Below are 18,136 nucleotides of genomic sequence, written 5' to 3'. Positions count from 1 at the left end.
TTCTGTCAATATGGGGTGCTGTGTGTACATTAATGAGGAAAAAAAATGAACTTAAATGATTTTAGCATATGGCTGCAATATAACAAAGAGTGAAAAATTTAAGGGGGTCTGAATACTTTCCATACCCACTGTATATACACATATACACACACACACACACGCCGGTTAACAGAAATTAAAAGCCACAGGAGGCTTGTACTGGGACCAAATGTGAAATTACAAACACTTGAGGGACAGACTGTATTGGTTTAGTAGATGCTCACTGAGAATAATTTATCTCCCATCCTCCAAATTCCCTTTGAATGTTACCAGGACTACAGCAGCCCTGTGATTTTCACATGCACTGCTTCAATTTCCATTGTGCGCCAGTAGGGCATATACTGTATGTTTAATGGGTGTGTTCAATAAAGACATCAAAGATTATGACTGTCTGTGTTTTTATCAGCTTAGAAATATTGTGTTGGTTGTTATTTTTGACCTTGGTGAAGATCAGATCACATTTCATGAGTTGTAGGGTCTTATATAGACAGGTGTGTGGCTTTCCTAATCACGTGTATATATGCAACTTAAACATTGTCTCTGTACAAAAACAGATTGTAGGATTAAATGCTATGCTGTAAAATACCTGTTAGACAAAGTAAATCCCATTACTGAAAGACATCACAAATGTATCACAATAGCCCCCAAGATCGCTAATCATTCAGTGATCAGTGACCATATGTGATGTACTTCGACTACAGCAGATATCCCAGATTCCACTGTTTTAGTCATGTCCTGGCTGCCATATTGCAAAACAAGTGCTATACACTGTACTTGCATGCACTAAGAAATACATAGTATCTCCATAACCACAGGAAAATACTACCATTAAAAAGGGTAACAAAACCCAACAACTTTACATCTGCAGCACAAGCAATAAGCTGTCAGTATTTCCTCCAGCACTATGAGCTTGAAACAGCTGAGACTTTTATCTGTCTTGGAACAAACAATGCTGATTAGTTCAACAGCCACCGTGGAATCTAAAGAGGTCTGTATGGGGGTTGGCATGTGTAAGAAACCACTTCACTGGAAAATCGACCAGACTGGAAAACAGTGCATCAAAGACACTACAGGGGCTAAAGGCAGAGAGGCATGTGGGACTCCTTTAAGGGGCTGCAAAGACTCGTCTCATTTAATCTCTCTATACCTCCCTGTCCTCAGCAGCTGTTAGAGATGGAGGGGTTTAAGGCACCATGGGCTGAGACCCATAAGAGCAGATTACGATGGAACAAGGAGGAGGCGATAAGGGGAGGATGACGGGGGCGATTTTCTTCCCAAACATGGTAAAGCTGTTACAGTGCAGAAGCCCTAAAAGACAGGTCCCTGGGTGGAGGTGCAAAATGGGTGTGCAATGTGGGAGACCTTCTTGCACAGAGGCTGGCTCGCTGCATCTTTTATCAAATGCCACAGTTAACAAGAATCTTTCTGGGGGTTTGCTTTGCTGTGTATACAAAAGAACTGCTCTGAATATTCATATTCTGTCCCGCACAGCTGAATGCAGACTGCCGACCCAGTGGAGCAGGGGAGAGACATGCAAGGAAATGCATTTTGAACTGGACGTAAACTGCACTTGCAGTCAGTAGGGGTGTGACAAGATTTCATGTCAGGAGATATCGCGATATTAAAACACAATGATATTTCTCATTGAGGCAAAAGCTGTCTTGCAGAACCATGCCAGTATGATAGAGTGTGACGATACACCCACATTGGTCTGGCAAAACTGCAGCTCCCTGCTGTGTTTTAATGTACAGGGCTGCATTGGTCGGGGGCAGAGGTAATGTGGGGGGAGGGGGCTAATGTAGCCTACTCTGCATTAGCATCAAGTCTACTCTCAGTGTGTCAGCACTGATACTGTAGATAAAAAACACAATTTAATATTCAGTACTAACAAAAATGCATGGTGTGTCTTTATGGTTCGTTAACTGTAGCCCAAATTTGACAGTGAATAGCAGTGAATGCTCATCTAATGAGGTAAACAAAAGAGTCTCCTTCCCATGGGCATCCACATCCCAATCATCCCCCATACATGATTGGTCAACACAGCACCTTTGCCAGACGATGCCACCGTCTGCTGCAGTGCAGTCAGGCTGAAATAGCACAGAAGGTCTCACACACACACACACACACACACACACACACACACACACACACACACACACACACACACCTTTAGTTAGGAGTCAGACACTCATGCATAGCTCCTGCACAGTTATAATGTCTGAGGAGACTTGTGTGAAATCCTACAGGAGAGAAGCCAGTCAGTTGAGTTTGTGGCAAAGCCTTTTACTCTGCTTGCATATTGTTGTCTTTTACTGCATATGATAAGTCATAGTCAGAAAGGCAAACTGAACCGACATCCATTACAAGATTAGTTCAAACATTTCAAAATGCATCTGCAGTGTTTTGCATTTGCATTTTTCAGTCAAATAAAAGACAATTTTTCAGTCATATTTCTGAACTTTTGAATTATATTCATTTGTGCCATTTTTAGTGTAGTTAAATACTGAAACTACAAACAGTTTCAGGCCATAAAAGGAAAGGAATACGTTGTTTTATTTTCCCATGCTCCATGCTTTTCAGTGCTGGGAAGGACATTTTCAGTGCCTGAGAAACTGCACATATGCCGTATATCAAGTTGTTCATACTGTCCAACTCGGTGCAAGTTGAATACTGTTATAGTTGTTAAGACTGTACAAGTCAGATGTTACAAAACTGCCAAGACCCAAGGCCCATTTTTTAGACCACAGCTCAGTTCAATCAAACAGCCTAAAAAGATGCAAGTTAAATATTTTAATTGTAGTCAGATATAACAGCCCAATTTGTTGACAATAAAAATATAACATTCCTTGCAGTTTTGTCCTTGTGAATAACCCAGATGGGATTGTTTTATTTAGGACAGGTTTAGGTCTCACTATAAACTCAGATGATTGGCATTTTTGTTGGCATGTCAATTTTTGTACTTTCATATAATTTTGTATCATATGTACATTGTTAAGAATGTTTTTTACAAAGTAGTTTGAACAGCTTTTTCTAAGTAGCTTTAGTTAACCAGACTAGAGTAGCTTTGCTGTAGTTCAGCTTCTTCCACTGTGAAGTAATTGGTAGCTTGCACAGTTGTACTCTCAAAGTAGCTTCCCCAACACTGCCTGCAGTCAGTCAATTGATTTGCAGTGTTTTAATATACATTCTAACTCCCTGCGGTGCAAACAGTGTTGCTTATTTGTGGGCAGTGTAGTATAGACAGAGAGCAACAGGAAACAACAGATTACCATGTTATTACATTGGGAGGAGATTATTTGAGACCCTGTGCTGTGAGCATTCGTGCCTGAAACATTTTACACAGACAGTCTAAAGGATTACTAGAAACTTGTTTAAACAGGTGACTACACCGTAATTAACTTAATCTCCACCATCTCGTTTAACTATAATCTCTGCAGGGCATTTAAAAAAATTAACACAGCAGTGCATCTAAAGAGCAAATATAATTTTTTTCTGATGAGGTTTTTACACCTTGTTTGCCCAAGTGTATAATCCTGATTAGGAAAAATATGTGAAGATTCTGCAAAGATCCTGACATGTGTAGTGTTTAAAACTTGCAATGCAGTGCAGTACTGCATGCTGCTACCACAGCTAGAGTGAGGTAAGCGAGGTCATATCACTTGTTAGATTTCATTATTTTTCTGTATATTAAACAGTGCTGGCAGAGGAACATCCGGGGGCTTAATTATGGCAGGGTGAAGTATATGCTATGCTAGAAGTGGGTAAGGTCCCAGCATTACGGGGCAGGATTATTACACTGGGGCTGTGGAGCTTAAATTAATGTAGGTTCCTGCACTTGGCAAAGTTTTGAAAAGGTCAGGAATGAAGATCTCAGTTAAGATAATTCTGCATTAGTGATAAAAAATTGAAGAGCAAACCAAAGTTTTTGAGAAAAGCCTTATTTCGTCTTCAGTTATACTTTTTGTTTACTTTTGTTTAATTACTTACTAAAAGTGAGCTGTGACTTGAAAGTGACGTGCAAATCTAAAACAATGTTAATCATGGCTTACACTTCAAAAAGGAAAACTACTTGAGACAGCACACATTAGTTTGATGGATATATGGTGCAAGCAGCTTTCATTCATTGCAAAGAAAAAACACTGCCTTACACCTCCTCTTATATTAATCATCAGCTCTCACTGGAAAACTCTCAGTCCCAAAGAGTGGTAATTAATTTTCTGACAGCTTATTTGAAAAGTAAACCCCGACTCATTCAGGAAGGAAAATACTTCTTATGAACCTAAAGTCATTTACATCCTATTAGTGAAAAATAAGGTAGTTTTCTCGGTTTTAGAAAAAAGTTGTTTGACTTTTCAGTAGTGTGATTCTAAGTGGAAAAACATGAGCAAAGCTGTCTTATCATAGCCTCAAATCAAATCAGCTCCCTCGATTCAATCACCTCGCCTGTCAGTGTCACAATACAAGGCCTGCGGCAGCATCTTGCACAGGGGTACATGTCTGTATACTGTATGTAGTTCGCATCTGTCTGTGGGTTTTTTGATCACTTGGGGTTGGTTGGTGGAATAAACTGTAAACTACTGGCATATTATTACTTAAAACTGATGTGGTTAATGTGTTATCAAACAGCTGCAGATACACAACAATATTAGCAGTCATTTAAGGTTGCGTTTGTGGCTGAATGAAAGTCTAATATCCAACTGTGTTTTGGTCTCAAAGGTCCCTTAATCCCTGAAGAAAATACTTTGTCCAACAGCAATTTAGTGGTCAAAGAGCTGACAGAGTGCAGTGGGTTTATCAAAACTTTTTCGCCCACTTTATTCACAGCTCCAACCACTGCCTGCTGTGGCTAGAAAGAGTTTGATTAGAATGGTGAGAAGGAACCAAAACAGTAAAGATACAGTCCAGGAGACCAAAATAGTGAGCTGAAAAAGCTAATGAGCTAAACACAACATTATTGTAACACATTACAAAGTTTGAATGGCTAATGTGTGCCTTTTTACACATCCAGCAGACATGGCACAACATTATCATTCATTTGGAATTGTGTTTCTGGCAAACTGATGAAAACTTGCCAGTCTTTAAAACCACAACATTTAGCTGAAAGACAATAAAACACCCCATAGCCATGTGGGGAACTGTTCAAGGTCAAAGTGTTTATTTGTCATATGCACAGTTAGGAAATGTGTTTCCCTGTACAATGAAATTCTTAGTTTGCCGTCCACATGAATGCCACAAAATACAAGTGAAATATAAATTAGATGAGCAATAAGACACCCAAATTGATTTGGGTGTTAACATTCTAGCTACATAATTCATTGATGAAGTTAGTAAACTCTCATTAAACACCATGAATATGAGAAAGGGGATTTCCTCAATACATACTGTAGTCTTTGTAGAGTGTAAAGGATAAGGTTACACACAGCCCCATCATCTAATCCATATCCGTTTGTATCATGTGATAGGTCCGATCTGATTTTGCTTACTTCTCATAAAATATTAAATAGATCAAATATCCAGCCCATAATGATAAGCCACATGAAAAGAGAGAAAAACTGAAGCACTGCTAGAAATTTAAATGAATTCAGCCACATCAGGCACACACACTGATGTTCTCTCATATTCTGAAAAGGGGAGCTTGGGCATATGTCAATGTGGTATAGCAGAGGCAGTACACATTCAAAAGTAAATCAACACACAATCCTTTAACAAAGCTCATTACATCATTCAGCATGACAAATGCTTTGGGCAAACTGGGTCTCTGTGGGAGATGGCTTCATCCTCATTCATCCCATACCAGCAACACCAAGGGATCAGTTACCATTCAATCCCACCAGCACGTGCACCCATCCATCCCTCCCTCTCACCCTGCTCCTGATTCCTGCAGTGCTTGCCTCCACTCCTTCCTTTACTCACTCTATCATTCCTGGTGCCAGCATCTGTTTGCAGTGATTCAGTGATGAAAATGGAGAAGGTGAGGATGCTTCTGAGTGACATACTGTTATTGATATCAGCATATATCAGACGAATAAGTCATTGCTGTGGAATCCATCTTGTTGTAAGGTTGGATTTTTCATACAGCCTAAAGGAAACCGAACAGTGTTCTTACAATATAACACTGTTTAAATATTTTCATTACAAGAACTGATTACGTTTAATGTCTAAGTGGCGACTGTGGTTCAGTGGGTAAAGCAGTCGTCAAAGTGTCCTTGGGCAAGACACTGAACCCCCAAGTTACCCCCAATGGTTAGAGCCATCCGTGTGAGTTGGCGCCGCAGATGGCTGGCTTGGTTCTATACCAAAAACAAATTCCTTGTGTGTGTGTGTGTGTGTGTGTGTAACATACTTGGCCAAATAAAGTGATTCTATTCTATTATACAATCACTGGCCACTTTATTAGGTATGCCTGTACAACTGTATGCAATTCAGTGCAACACTTCTGCCTTAACATCTGTGTTAAAGAAGGTCAAAATGTTTACGTTTTTGGTGAATGTAGTCCAGTACAACGCCACCTTTAATTACGACCTTAATAATAAACATATTTATACATTTATGACAATTTCACCAAAAGTGAAACATTTTTAGCTTCATAATTACAGATGTTGAGGTGGAAGTGTTGCACTGACTTGCATACAACTGTGCAGATGTACCTAATAAAATAGCCAGTGAGTATAGAATCGAAGCCACAAAGAATTTCAACCCAATTGTGGAGGCTCTGCAAAACACTTTTGAGTGTTTTACTGTCTTTTTGGTTTTATGGCTTAATGCTTTGGTCAGTTTACATTTACAGCTGCTGGATGTGTACAGTAAATACTGCAGGTAATTGTTTGTTAACATATTGGCCAATGGATAATATAAGAATGTTGCCTTTACAGCTTGTAACATAGGACTTGTAGCTTTGACCATCATTTATGATAACACTGTAATTATAATCACATTATGAGTTACTGCTGTCATCTAGTAATATGGCAGCATTGCTACAATGAAGTCCAAAAAGGCCATGAGTAATCAAATGATCAATGTAAATAGGCCAACAGTACCGTCAAATAGATGCAGTAAGACAATAAAACTTTTACTTTTTGTATTGGACTTCAACAGTTCATGACAGGTCACTGTAAAAGGGATTCCCTGCTCAGATCTCACAAAAAGAGGTGATGCTGTATCAAGCTCATGCATCAGTGTCCACTGATGTTCATTCACAGTTAAAACTTGCAGCCGCTGCATTAGAACTGAGAGATCACAGCGCTAAATCTGCCAAGGTTAGAGGCTCGATTACTAGGGAGGCTGACTCCCTTTCTCATCATTATAAGGGAACCTTTTTTCCTCCGAGCCAGCTGTCCCACCTGTACACCCATCCAACACACACTACACAACACTCAGCAAATGCTGAATGACTAAAATCAATCTGAGCTCCAAAAGTAACAAGTCTCGTCTCTGTTCTCCTCCATTCCTTTCCCCCTTCTGTCCCTATGGCCTTCTAGTAGCTAAGGCCTCCTGCCGGGTGTGCATGGCTAGCTTGGAGCTGCAGAGTACAGACCCATCACCCAACCTGCAGCACCCACTCATGGGCCTGCAGCACTATTAAAAAGCTCAGTTAAAGTGAAAACTGAGGCTGTCTGCGGGTACAGCTCAATTGCTGAAGAGCAGAAGTGATACAAGTCTAGCACCTTAACACAGAAAGAGGCTCACATAGCAGGAGCGCAGCCACAGCCTGTCTGAATTATAGTTTGTAGTGGGGAACTGGCAGAGTAAGAGGACGACAGTTTTTCCTGCAAATATGATGATGACAAGTAAACACAACACCAACGAGGCAGCACATGTAAAGTGGCTGAATTTATTCAACACACTTGTCAAATTAAGACACAAAATGCTCAGACAAGCTTTATTCTGCTGGAGAATTATCAGCCATTGAATATAGGCTAATTATGTGGATCCTAGTGCACAAGACTGATTTGTCCAATAGTCTCATATGATGTGGCAGTACGGGAATTTTTTCTTTGGACTTTTTGTGTATGTAGTGTGTACGTGAGTGCAGCACATCAAGTTCCAAGGCTGGACGAGCCTCATCAACACTGCAGCATTTCTACCTGTGCTCCAAAGCTCTGCAGCAGCCAGAATTGACTTCATCAGAACCAAAACGTTGGGTGGCACAGAGAGCCTCATTTGCAGTGCTCCTCCATGGTAAACAGAGCTCTGCATCTGAGAAATCTACACTTCAAATAGAAGGAGAGAAAAGAAGAGAGAAAACATGCTTTATTATGAGCCAGCACCCAAAAAAGCACTTAAGAGAGGTTCCCAATTAAGCTGTCACAAACTCAAAACAAGTCACTTCCTTTCACTAAAATTCCTCATCAAGGGATGGGGTAAAGTTACTCTCCACAGTCTAATCATTCCTCTCCAAGTCCCAGAAGAATATTCCGCTGCAGGAGGCAGGAAAGACAGCTTGCATCCACCATCGCTCAGTCCCAGCTGGGCATAGCTCCTGGCTTTCACCCTCCAAAAAAAGACCATTGCAGTGCAAGGCCTGCACATCAAAAACCCTCCCACACATAAAGCCCAGCATTGATGAATACACAGGCGTCTCCTCCGCCACATTCATTTTCTGACAGTGTCCCTTTATATTTGCTGCCAGCTCTTAAGTAGGAGAGAAAAACATTTTCCTGTCTTTATTTGACAGCCGGTTCATGAGGCCATCTCACATGACCTCCACATAAATTAGCTGTCACATCAGCCACTTGGCCAAAGTGACAATCATAGAAATGGACAGAAAATGTGTATTGTTTTTCTACATATATGCAGGAGTTAAAGTACCATGACCACTGGTTTCTCCATTTATGCAAAGTGGGATTGAAATTCTGTTTTTCTGTGAAATGTCACAGGCAATTGCAAACTACATTTAAATTCCACTCTTAGGTACTTTTTGATCTACACTAGCTATGACCCTCAGCCTGACTGCTTCACTTTGACTAGTTCAACATTTTGGGAAAGGTGCTTTATGATGAATTTGCAGGGAGTTGGATGAGAAAATTGATACCTGCTGCCTGGCTCTATCCAGGTCTGGACTATGCTCCTGCCTCAAAGAATCTGGTGACTGTATACGTTTATACTAGTTACCTACTGCTTTTGCTGCCTCCGCTCTTAGCTTTTGTTTTTTTGCCCTCTCTGTGATAAGATTAGTTTATAGTGAAGAGTACTGAACCTCAGTGAGACTCTCAAACGAACTCCCTTTGAGACACTTCCCTTTTTGTAAGAGAGCTCTTGTTGAGAAATTTTACTCTTGAAGACGCCTTATGTGTGAAAGATTTGTGAAGATTATCACATTTTGCTTTTTCAAAGACTAAGCCCTTCTTGTTGCCTTTAACACCTCCTGAACCTGTGAACCTGTAAATAAGACTGCTTGCTCTATTTACCTGTCCTGGGTTTGCATCTGAGACCAAGTGTCAGCAGGGTAGCCTACATAGTGAGCTTTAAGGCTGTTTTCCTTATATTTTCTGAACCTAAATAAAAAATAAAAAAAGGAGCCCCTGGTGCAGCAGGTGAACATTTAGGTGCCAGTCCTCCTGCCTCCTGGCTGTAGTTTTGTATTGACCACACATACAATATGTGAGAGTGATATTAATCTTCTCATCTTACTTTGGGAATACTAGTACGTGTTGTTCCTAAAATGTTGAACTTTATCTTATAGCTGTTATAAACTGTAGCGTGATAATAACACAAAACACAACTGATACATATCATATTACAGCATTTGAATGTAACCTGCTCCTAGTATACATAACATCTAAACACTGTAGAGGAAGAATGGGACAAGGTGCAGTCAAGCAGCTACAGGTTCTGATGATGTAGTGTTCCAAGAACAACTTGTCTAAGATTAGACCTCAGCTCTGACAGGAGTAAAATGCCAAACCTGTTCCGTTAGATTGCCTTTAACATGGACATTGCCTCAGTTGACTTGTCCCACTAAAAGTTTTTGCTGGAGATTTGTTTGCCATAACAGAAAAAATGCAGAGTTGCAATCCCGAGGTCATCAAAATTGACATTGTCCACTCCTTGGCTGAAGTTAGAGCTTGTATCAATTTCAAAAACACAGTCCAACAAAGTCCAGCACCGACTGACAACCCACGTAAGAATGATTAAAAAAAAAACATTACTAGGAGCCTTCCACCACCCTTCAGTGCAATGTCCGACAGATAGTAGGGGGAAGGTAAAGACCTTAGCATCATAAACCCAAATTATGAAAAATATATGTGTGTACCATAATCTTTCTTTAGAAAACCTTAAAACTTTAAATCAGCTAGTTTCACTTCGAGGCTGTTCTTCCAAGCATCTACAGTGTGTTATTATAGTCAAGAGCTCCACAGAAATCCACATAATAAATAATCATGCTGACTTTTACCTAGTACTCCTGGGATTAAGGTTTTGTTTAACGATACATTTTACACAACCAAAAAGAGAGTCATACTCATCATCACTACTAACAATGTTAATTCACTTTATTATGTTGCTGTCACACAACCTTAGAAAAATGTAATGCAACCTGCCCCAGTGTCAGCTGGGATTGGCTCCAGTCTGGCCATCCTCAAGTTTCTGGGCAGATAGGGAAATGTTGCTGGTCCATGTTCTATATCCAGCTTCTGTTTGTCTCTTGTGCTCATTTGTGTTACTGTGTTTACACTGCTCAGGACAGCTCCAGTGATTACAATTAAGCAGCTCTTATCCCTGGACATAATCAAGGAAGACTGGAATGTAGAGGGTGGGGTTAATCCTCTTGTGGCACAGCAAACCAACTCTGGGAGTGGAGCAGGGAGGAAGGGTGGGGGCTACAGAGTAAAGATACACAGACAAATGAGCAGACAGATACAGCTCTGTTTGGTTATTGCCTGTAGCAACCAACAGATACATTCCACATAACACTCAGTGAGACTATTCAGCACTTTGTACTGTATATATTCTTTGCTGTAGGAAAATAAAGGTGTGCAGTTCAGTCCACTGATGGAGGTGGAAAGGGGGAGTGACAGGTTTCAGGAATTCAATCAGTGTTGTATGTTAATGCAGAGCCCATGACAGAGGGAGGCTGCAAGAAAGGGGAGAGGATTACGAGAGAGTCTAAATGTTCCATATTCCAGGCTGCCTGATATTCTAATAACAACGCCGGCTGAGGTCCCAACAATCGCGTAGGGACATGCCACAAAAATCTGATTTAAAACCAATTCTGACACAAGAGTCATCATGTGTCTGGCAGCAGAAAGCTGCCTGCACTGACCCCGCCATTTAAGAACCCAGCACAGCATCAGACTGAGAAAAATTAAACCTACTGAGATTATGACTCATGATGATAGTAAACGACTGTAGACTAAAAATATCTCTGCCAGTATGAACACAGTTGTGATGAAAGTAAAGAAAAACTCTTGTTTAGTCCCTTAATTTGGCATTGATTTATTTTTAACTATAGATTGGTGGTTTGTATCGACCAAACCCAACTACTAACAATATATGTGATCTAATCTACACCTGGCTGGTGTGAGAAGAACAGATAATGGTGATATACACCCCAAGCAGGTAAAGGCATTCACTTTTCATACACTCAGCTACACCTGACAAATGTGCTGATTAACTGTTATTTTTACAGGAAGGAAATTCATGGAGGCAGTATTACATGACATTACAGAGGACAACTCAAAACCTAGACAAACTCCTGTCTCACACTTTAAGAGAATTGTGCAGCTATACCCTATAACCACTCAGCATGGAAATGAATATTTGAGCTACAGCATGAGCTGGATTTGATAAGAGGAATTAAAACTGTGCGGCCCAAAAACCACCAGATACCACCTGGTTGGTATTAGGTGATGACAGTCCTATAAGACTTTGTCAGACACATGCTGATATTTCCTCTGAAATAAAAGTAAAAGCATAATCCTGTTATGTTGTCAACATCAGTGTTTGGGTTTAGTGAATTATGTGTGCCTAAACATATCTGACAAAAACAACAAACATGACACAAACATTTTAAATACATATGTTCTGGTACAGTATTGCAACTTCGGTGAAAAACACTAAATCACTGTGACAACAAGCCAAACTTTAACAGAACTGTTATTATTAGGTTGGACTCCAATATTTTTTCACACCTTACATATATACTAACATGAAATAAAGTTAGATCTGTCCAACTTTATTTAACTTTATTTGAGTTCAATTCATCTTAAAACCAGGCTTAATTGCTGTTGTATTATTGTAGCAGAAAAATAAGCAATGCACCTCATGCCTTGGGACCCTACGCTCTTTCTACAGGTTCATAATAAAAAGTGAGTGCTGTTTAAAACTTGCACTAAAAAGCTAAACCTATTTTTGCACAAGTCATTTCAAAATCCTCTGCCAAAACAAAGCCACACTGTTTATCTGTTACAAAACATCTATATTTAACCCCTTCACAGAGGCAATCGATACAACCCTAACACAATTCTCTAGTCAGGCTGTGTTGGCTCAGCCCCGACAAAGACGTGACTTATAGCCTTTGCAGGATGGGCGATGCAGAACGGGTGCCAAGACAAAGCAGTGCCAGGATGGGTGGCTGAGGCAGTGGGAAGGCCGGGGAGGTTGGAGGTGCATGTTAATCACTTTAGGAGCAGGAGGCAGAGCTGTGCAGGTGTCTGCCCCACAAAGGACCATTCACTCTTGGTCCAAACTGGCTTCAGCCTGACCACTGGCTATTACAGACCGCTGCCGTCAGCTCACAGCAGCCACAGAACAATCACTTCGGTCTCTATATGCAGTAAACACTGTATGCCTGGGTCACATGGAGTAACTCCTGTGCAGTTTGATAGCTTTTGTAACAATACATAACCACTCTATATGACTCAGTAAAGAACACGACACAGCACTAATTAGTGTGAGCACTTATCATTTCAGCTCTAACTGAACTGACAAACACGTCATACCACTTCTATATACCAACTGCTGCTGCTCTATAATCCCCATGCACACTCAGCAATGAAATGCTACACTGACCATAAAACTACTGTGAGGTGAGTATAAGGCTCATATAATTAACATAACACAGCCTCTCAATGTAGCGCATAACTGGTAATACATTTACCTTGAGATGCAAAAAGTCATTTAAATAGAAATGTTCTGCTCTATTGTTAGTGGTGAAACAGTCGACAGGGCACATGGTCCAAACTTACAGAAGTCTCTAATTGGATTTAGCATAGAACTTTATTTGAGTTCAATTCATCTTAAAGTTGCAGGGTTTTTTTGTTTTTTTTTTAAATGTAGCAGCTGTGTGATACAGTACATACAGTAGGTGATTAGAAGTTTATAGGTCACACACATCTGGAATGCAGGTGTTTCCACTTGTTAAGCCTGTTTAGAGCTCTTCTCAGCACGGCATGACTGCATTCACACTGTGTTGACTGACATCACTCTGACCCTCCACTGAGTGCTGCTGCAGTTGCTGAGGTGGTTTATATTTCTTTGGTGACCTTGTGTGATTCCAGCAGCTCCACCCAACTTCAACCTCATCAGTCATTGTTGCCAAATGTCAATTTTAATGGTGAAGAAATGATTTTTGACTTTTTGTACAAATTAATCAGAATTTTTAAATACCGACTTTGTTTGTCCTTTTGTTAGAGAACCTTTAACTGTGTTCCCCTGCACACTGCAAGAGGGTAGGTAACATGGGGGTAAGGTAATAAAACCTAGGGGGGGGGAAGTACCAGTGAATGCAGTCAAAGTATGATGTTCACACCAGGGATTAATTCCGAAAGTGCTGTTGCTATTCAGTCCCTGCAGATAGGCTGTGACAGTAACCAGGATCCACATTTATATCCAAATAGGTGTGACAGTTAGGAATTTCTTCAGGCATCTTCTAATTTAATGCATTAGAGCACAAACTGCTCTTGAGATTAAAGCTGACCTCAGGTCTTGTCATTAGAAAATGAAATTTTAACCTTTAAGATCAAGTGGTGATACAAGAATTAATTCCACAAAACCACAAGGTCTATTTCAAGGCCAGAGTTAAATCTGCTGGTGGCTTTCTCTCCTTCAGTCAGGTTATAAACACCACCCATTGTGAGCCATTAGGCCTTTAGACACCACAAATTCTCAAGAAGAAGAAACATATTATGTGCTTGTTATGTTTTGTTGCTTGTAAACATAATATGGGGGCACAACATTATATTTTGTCACCATGCATAAAAGTGTATGATATGTTAAAGTCCCCATGTCATGATCATTTTGCTCATTTCCAGCCATTTAAAGTTTAATCTTGGGTACCTCTAAATTAGCTTGGCGCCCCTCATAACTCCAAATAGTTTGTAATTGTTTCAGAATCAGAGAGCCAAAAAGCCTCTTCCTTAAAATGAGAGGACAGTTCACTGGCCAGCTGCTTGTAGGTTAGAACCAGTCAGGTAAATCAGGAGCATTCACAGACATCCAGTAACCTCAGGCCCTGTATTTTTCTCCACATCCTCTGGTCACAGTGCAGCAGCAGGAGGTGAAATATATCCACAAAACCAAATGCACTTTTACAGTGGCAACAGTGGATGTCAGGAAAGCTCACATGAAGCTGGATGGCCTGGATTTTATGCCCATTCAGGGAAATCCTTAAACTACTTTATTTTGTTAGAAAAAAAGTCTTGTGAGCAGGAGTTTGGGAAATGTGTATAAACCGAGTTACTTATGCATAGAAATACTAGAACATGTGTACACCTCATTTTTTGAGCTTTAGGGGATGTCTAAGATGATAATTCACTGATGTAGATAAGTCAAAAAACAAGGAAGAGCATGTCATGGGCCCTTTAAGCAAGAGGCGGAGTAGGATTTTTAACCTTAGCATTCATATGAGCGGTGGTTAAATTGGGATTCATTAGTCGGGGGAACATATGGGTCAGGGGAAGATGACACACGTAGTATCTATATGTACTTCAAATACTGTCTACTTTCATATGGGCACTGAGGGTAGTGTTTTAATCCTGACTTCAGGACTCGAAAGTGACTTTTTATGCAATGCATTATGTAAATGCAGGCCTTCTGACTGATATTCGGTGATTTAAAGTGTGTGATTTAAATAGAAACACTTGGAATAAACAGTAAACATCATGAAACCTAAAAAAAAAAAAATCTATTTAAAAGATTTCCTTTAAACTTATTCAGCAAATTTCTTTATCACTTTTTACTCACAATTATATATGATCTTTAATCTATCAGTCTCAGTTTTAAGGCAGAGCAAATAAATGGCCACATTGTGCTTTTACAGAAATTACACAGTCCACTTCCTCACTGTACCCATGGTTAATTAGCCACCCAGCTTTTGCTTGATACTGGTGTTTGTAGTATTTTATCCACCCCATTTAATACATCGGTGAGCGTAGAAACAGAAACAAACTCCTGTCTGTGTAACAAACCGCAGTCCAACAGCAACACAAACCACAGTCTCCAAAATGATCCTACAATTGAATCAACACTCTCTATTGCAGGACTGTAGATCTGACAGTTTTAAACTGCCATGCCTAATAAACTGACCACTGAGTATAAATTCATCCATTCATATCTACAGCAAGTCTCAACATAGACTCAATAATAATTGTAAAATCTAAAAAATAAAAAGACAACTCTTGACTTTAATTACTGGGTGAAATTTATAAAAAACAAACACTGAAATCAGTTACTGTCTCTCATTCAGCTTCACTCTTACTGCATATGTTGACTCACAGCTGACAGGTACAGGTGGGACAGGGAGGAGTGTGGGGGCTGCTCTGAGACAAAGTCCACCACAACTTCCTTATTTAGCTTTTTAATCACTAAGGCATTACCGCACTTAGTAACAACCATAGATGTTGTCAACTCAAGTAACTGGTCTCACTTTACCTGACTCTGCTGCCTCCCTGCCTGATGTCACCATGTGACAATGGCTAGTCTGACTGCGCTGCTTAACAAACAGTTCAGTAAACACATAAAATATTAGCTAAATGACTAACTAAGCAAGCTTACCAGGAGCAAAACTATTATTCATGCCACTGCAGACTAGAACCAGCACATGTATGTGCACATCTGAGAACTTGTGAAATTTGATGTCATTGGTTTGGCGTTAACGTCACTGCTTGTTGCAGTCTAGATCACCATATAACTTAAAGGGAGAATGAAAAACTTCAGGTCTGAAATATGATATGACATTTCCAGCTGGATACCATTTGAACATCAGGAAGCCAAATGGCTCCGGTGGGCTCTGGCTCAATTTAACACCTGAATGTGAAGTCTTTTTGGATTATGTCGACAGAATTTGGATTATGTTGACACTCTGACCAATGTAGCATGTATTGCATTTACACATGCATTAGAAAAACCACAGCCTCAGTAAAACCTGGGCATAAATCTTGAAATCTTTCAGATAACATAGGTCAAAAAGAGGTTTGGCAGCATTAATTTCCCTTATTAAATCGCCACGTTACATCACGCATTTACTGAGATGGTCCTTGACTGAATTAGCCTACCAAATCTGGAGCACCTGTCCCCAGTGTTCACTGTCATGTAGCCCCCCAGCCAGTGTGGTGTGCTTTTCCTGCACCTGTAACCCTTGTTTTTGTTCACTACAGTCCACACACACAAACACAGACTGATGTTATGCCACACCTTGCATTATTTGATTTGATACAAAATTATTACAAAATAAAATGTGGTATTGCATGTCATTTTCCATGTTCACATGGCCCTGCAGGGAGGGTTAGGATTACAATATCTGAATAAGAGACAATATAAAGTATCTTTCTACCACAAATTGTCATGGAAGCCCACCATCTTCCCTATAACACAATGCCCTGTGGGTGCACACCTGCTAGAAATACTGATCAGCATAAATACTAATATATGGACCAACCTGGGCTTTTTAAATCATGGTTTCCTAAAGTGCACGTTCAAACTTAAAAACAAGTACATGTAAATGAACTGCACATGATCACAGTAAATTGATTTAATTGCATCCTGAGGCTATTATTGCTAAATAGGTGTGAAAACGCTGACAGGGCCGATGAAGTGTACCGAACTTCATTTGAGGCTTCTTATTGGCCAGTGGCCAGAGCTCAGGTCGTTGTATTGAAGCGTGCACTTAGGATGGTGGTCACTCATGGGACATGAATACGGCACTGTTAAGCCAACAACACCATCAGTCCAGCAGCTGTCAGCCGCCCCTTCTCCAAATAAGGTAATTATAGGAGAGAAACCGGAAAACTCTCCATGGTAACTCACTCGCACACAGGATGGGCAAACAATGGACTAGTAAGGAGGAGATGATTGACAGCCCGTTGCGGCTCGCGCTCGCTGCCTTCCATGGCATCCATTAGCGATAAAAGCTTACAACAACAACAACACACGAATACACACAAATAGGCTACGTTAATATTTTATTCACGTATTCGGTGCAATAAATCTATTTCTTTTCTCCCAATCGGGGCGTACCACGGGATGAACACCTAGCTACTAGTAAACAAAAGCCTGATAAATAAAGCTTTAACACACTGAGTCCTATAGCCTAATAGGTTGTGCCTTGTAGCAGCACCTCACTCATCTGCAAGAAAGCCGACAGTTTATTTCAGCCTTTCCAATGTCAGTTACCATTATTATTAGGCTGCATTAATGTTACGCCCTCCTCCTGAGTTGTAATGGAACAGGCTAAAACTTGGCGCTGCAAGATAATCACAATGTGGATTTTGCAAAAGAAGGAAAACAGCTGTTATTACCTCAGTTTCTCCTGCTCATCCTTGTTCTTGAGGGCGCCGAGACTCTCCAGTGTGATGAGCAGTAGTCCGTGCCTCAGCTGAACAACGCTGTTTTGTATGCAACTTGGCTGCTGCAGGGACGCTACTGTTACAACCTTTCAGAAATCTAATTGTAGTTATGCTACGCGTGCGTCCCTCGCGCGCCACATGCAAACGCGAACCTAACTGATTTAAAAGTTCCTACTTCTGTTCAATGCAACTATCTTTGATAATTAGGCTTCTAATGCATGACTGCGACGCTGTTTTGAATGAAAGGCAACGCAGCCTTTATTCCTCTCATCCACAACAGTCCTGGATACTGTGGGTCACAGCAAGTGTCTCCGCCC

General features: G+C 40.4%; 1 protein-coding gene across 1 annotated transcript in view; it reads right to left on the bottom strand.

Moving 5' to 3' along the window:
- The window catches only part of arvcfb (ARVCF delta catenin family member b), a 206,485-nt gene extending 188,349 nt beyond the window's left edge, over nucleotides 1-18,136 (bottom strand). Inside the window, 1 exon segment of the mRNA XM_020590476.1 lies at nucleotides 17,772-18,136. The gene's annotated coding sequence lies outside the window, so the exon portion shown is untranslated.

This window comes from Monopterus albus, unplaced genomic scaffold (assembly GCF_001952655.1).
Source record: "Monopterus albus unplaced genomic scaffold, M_albus_1.0 scaffold12.1, whole genome shotgun sequence".
NCBI classification, from domain to species: Eukaryota; Metazoa; Chordata; class Actinopteri; order Synbranchiformes; family Synbranchidae; genus Monopterus; species Monopterus albus.
This window is presented reverse-complemented; position numbering and strand designations above follow the sequence as displayed.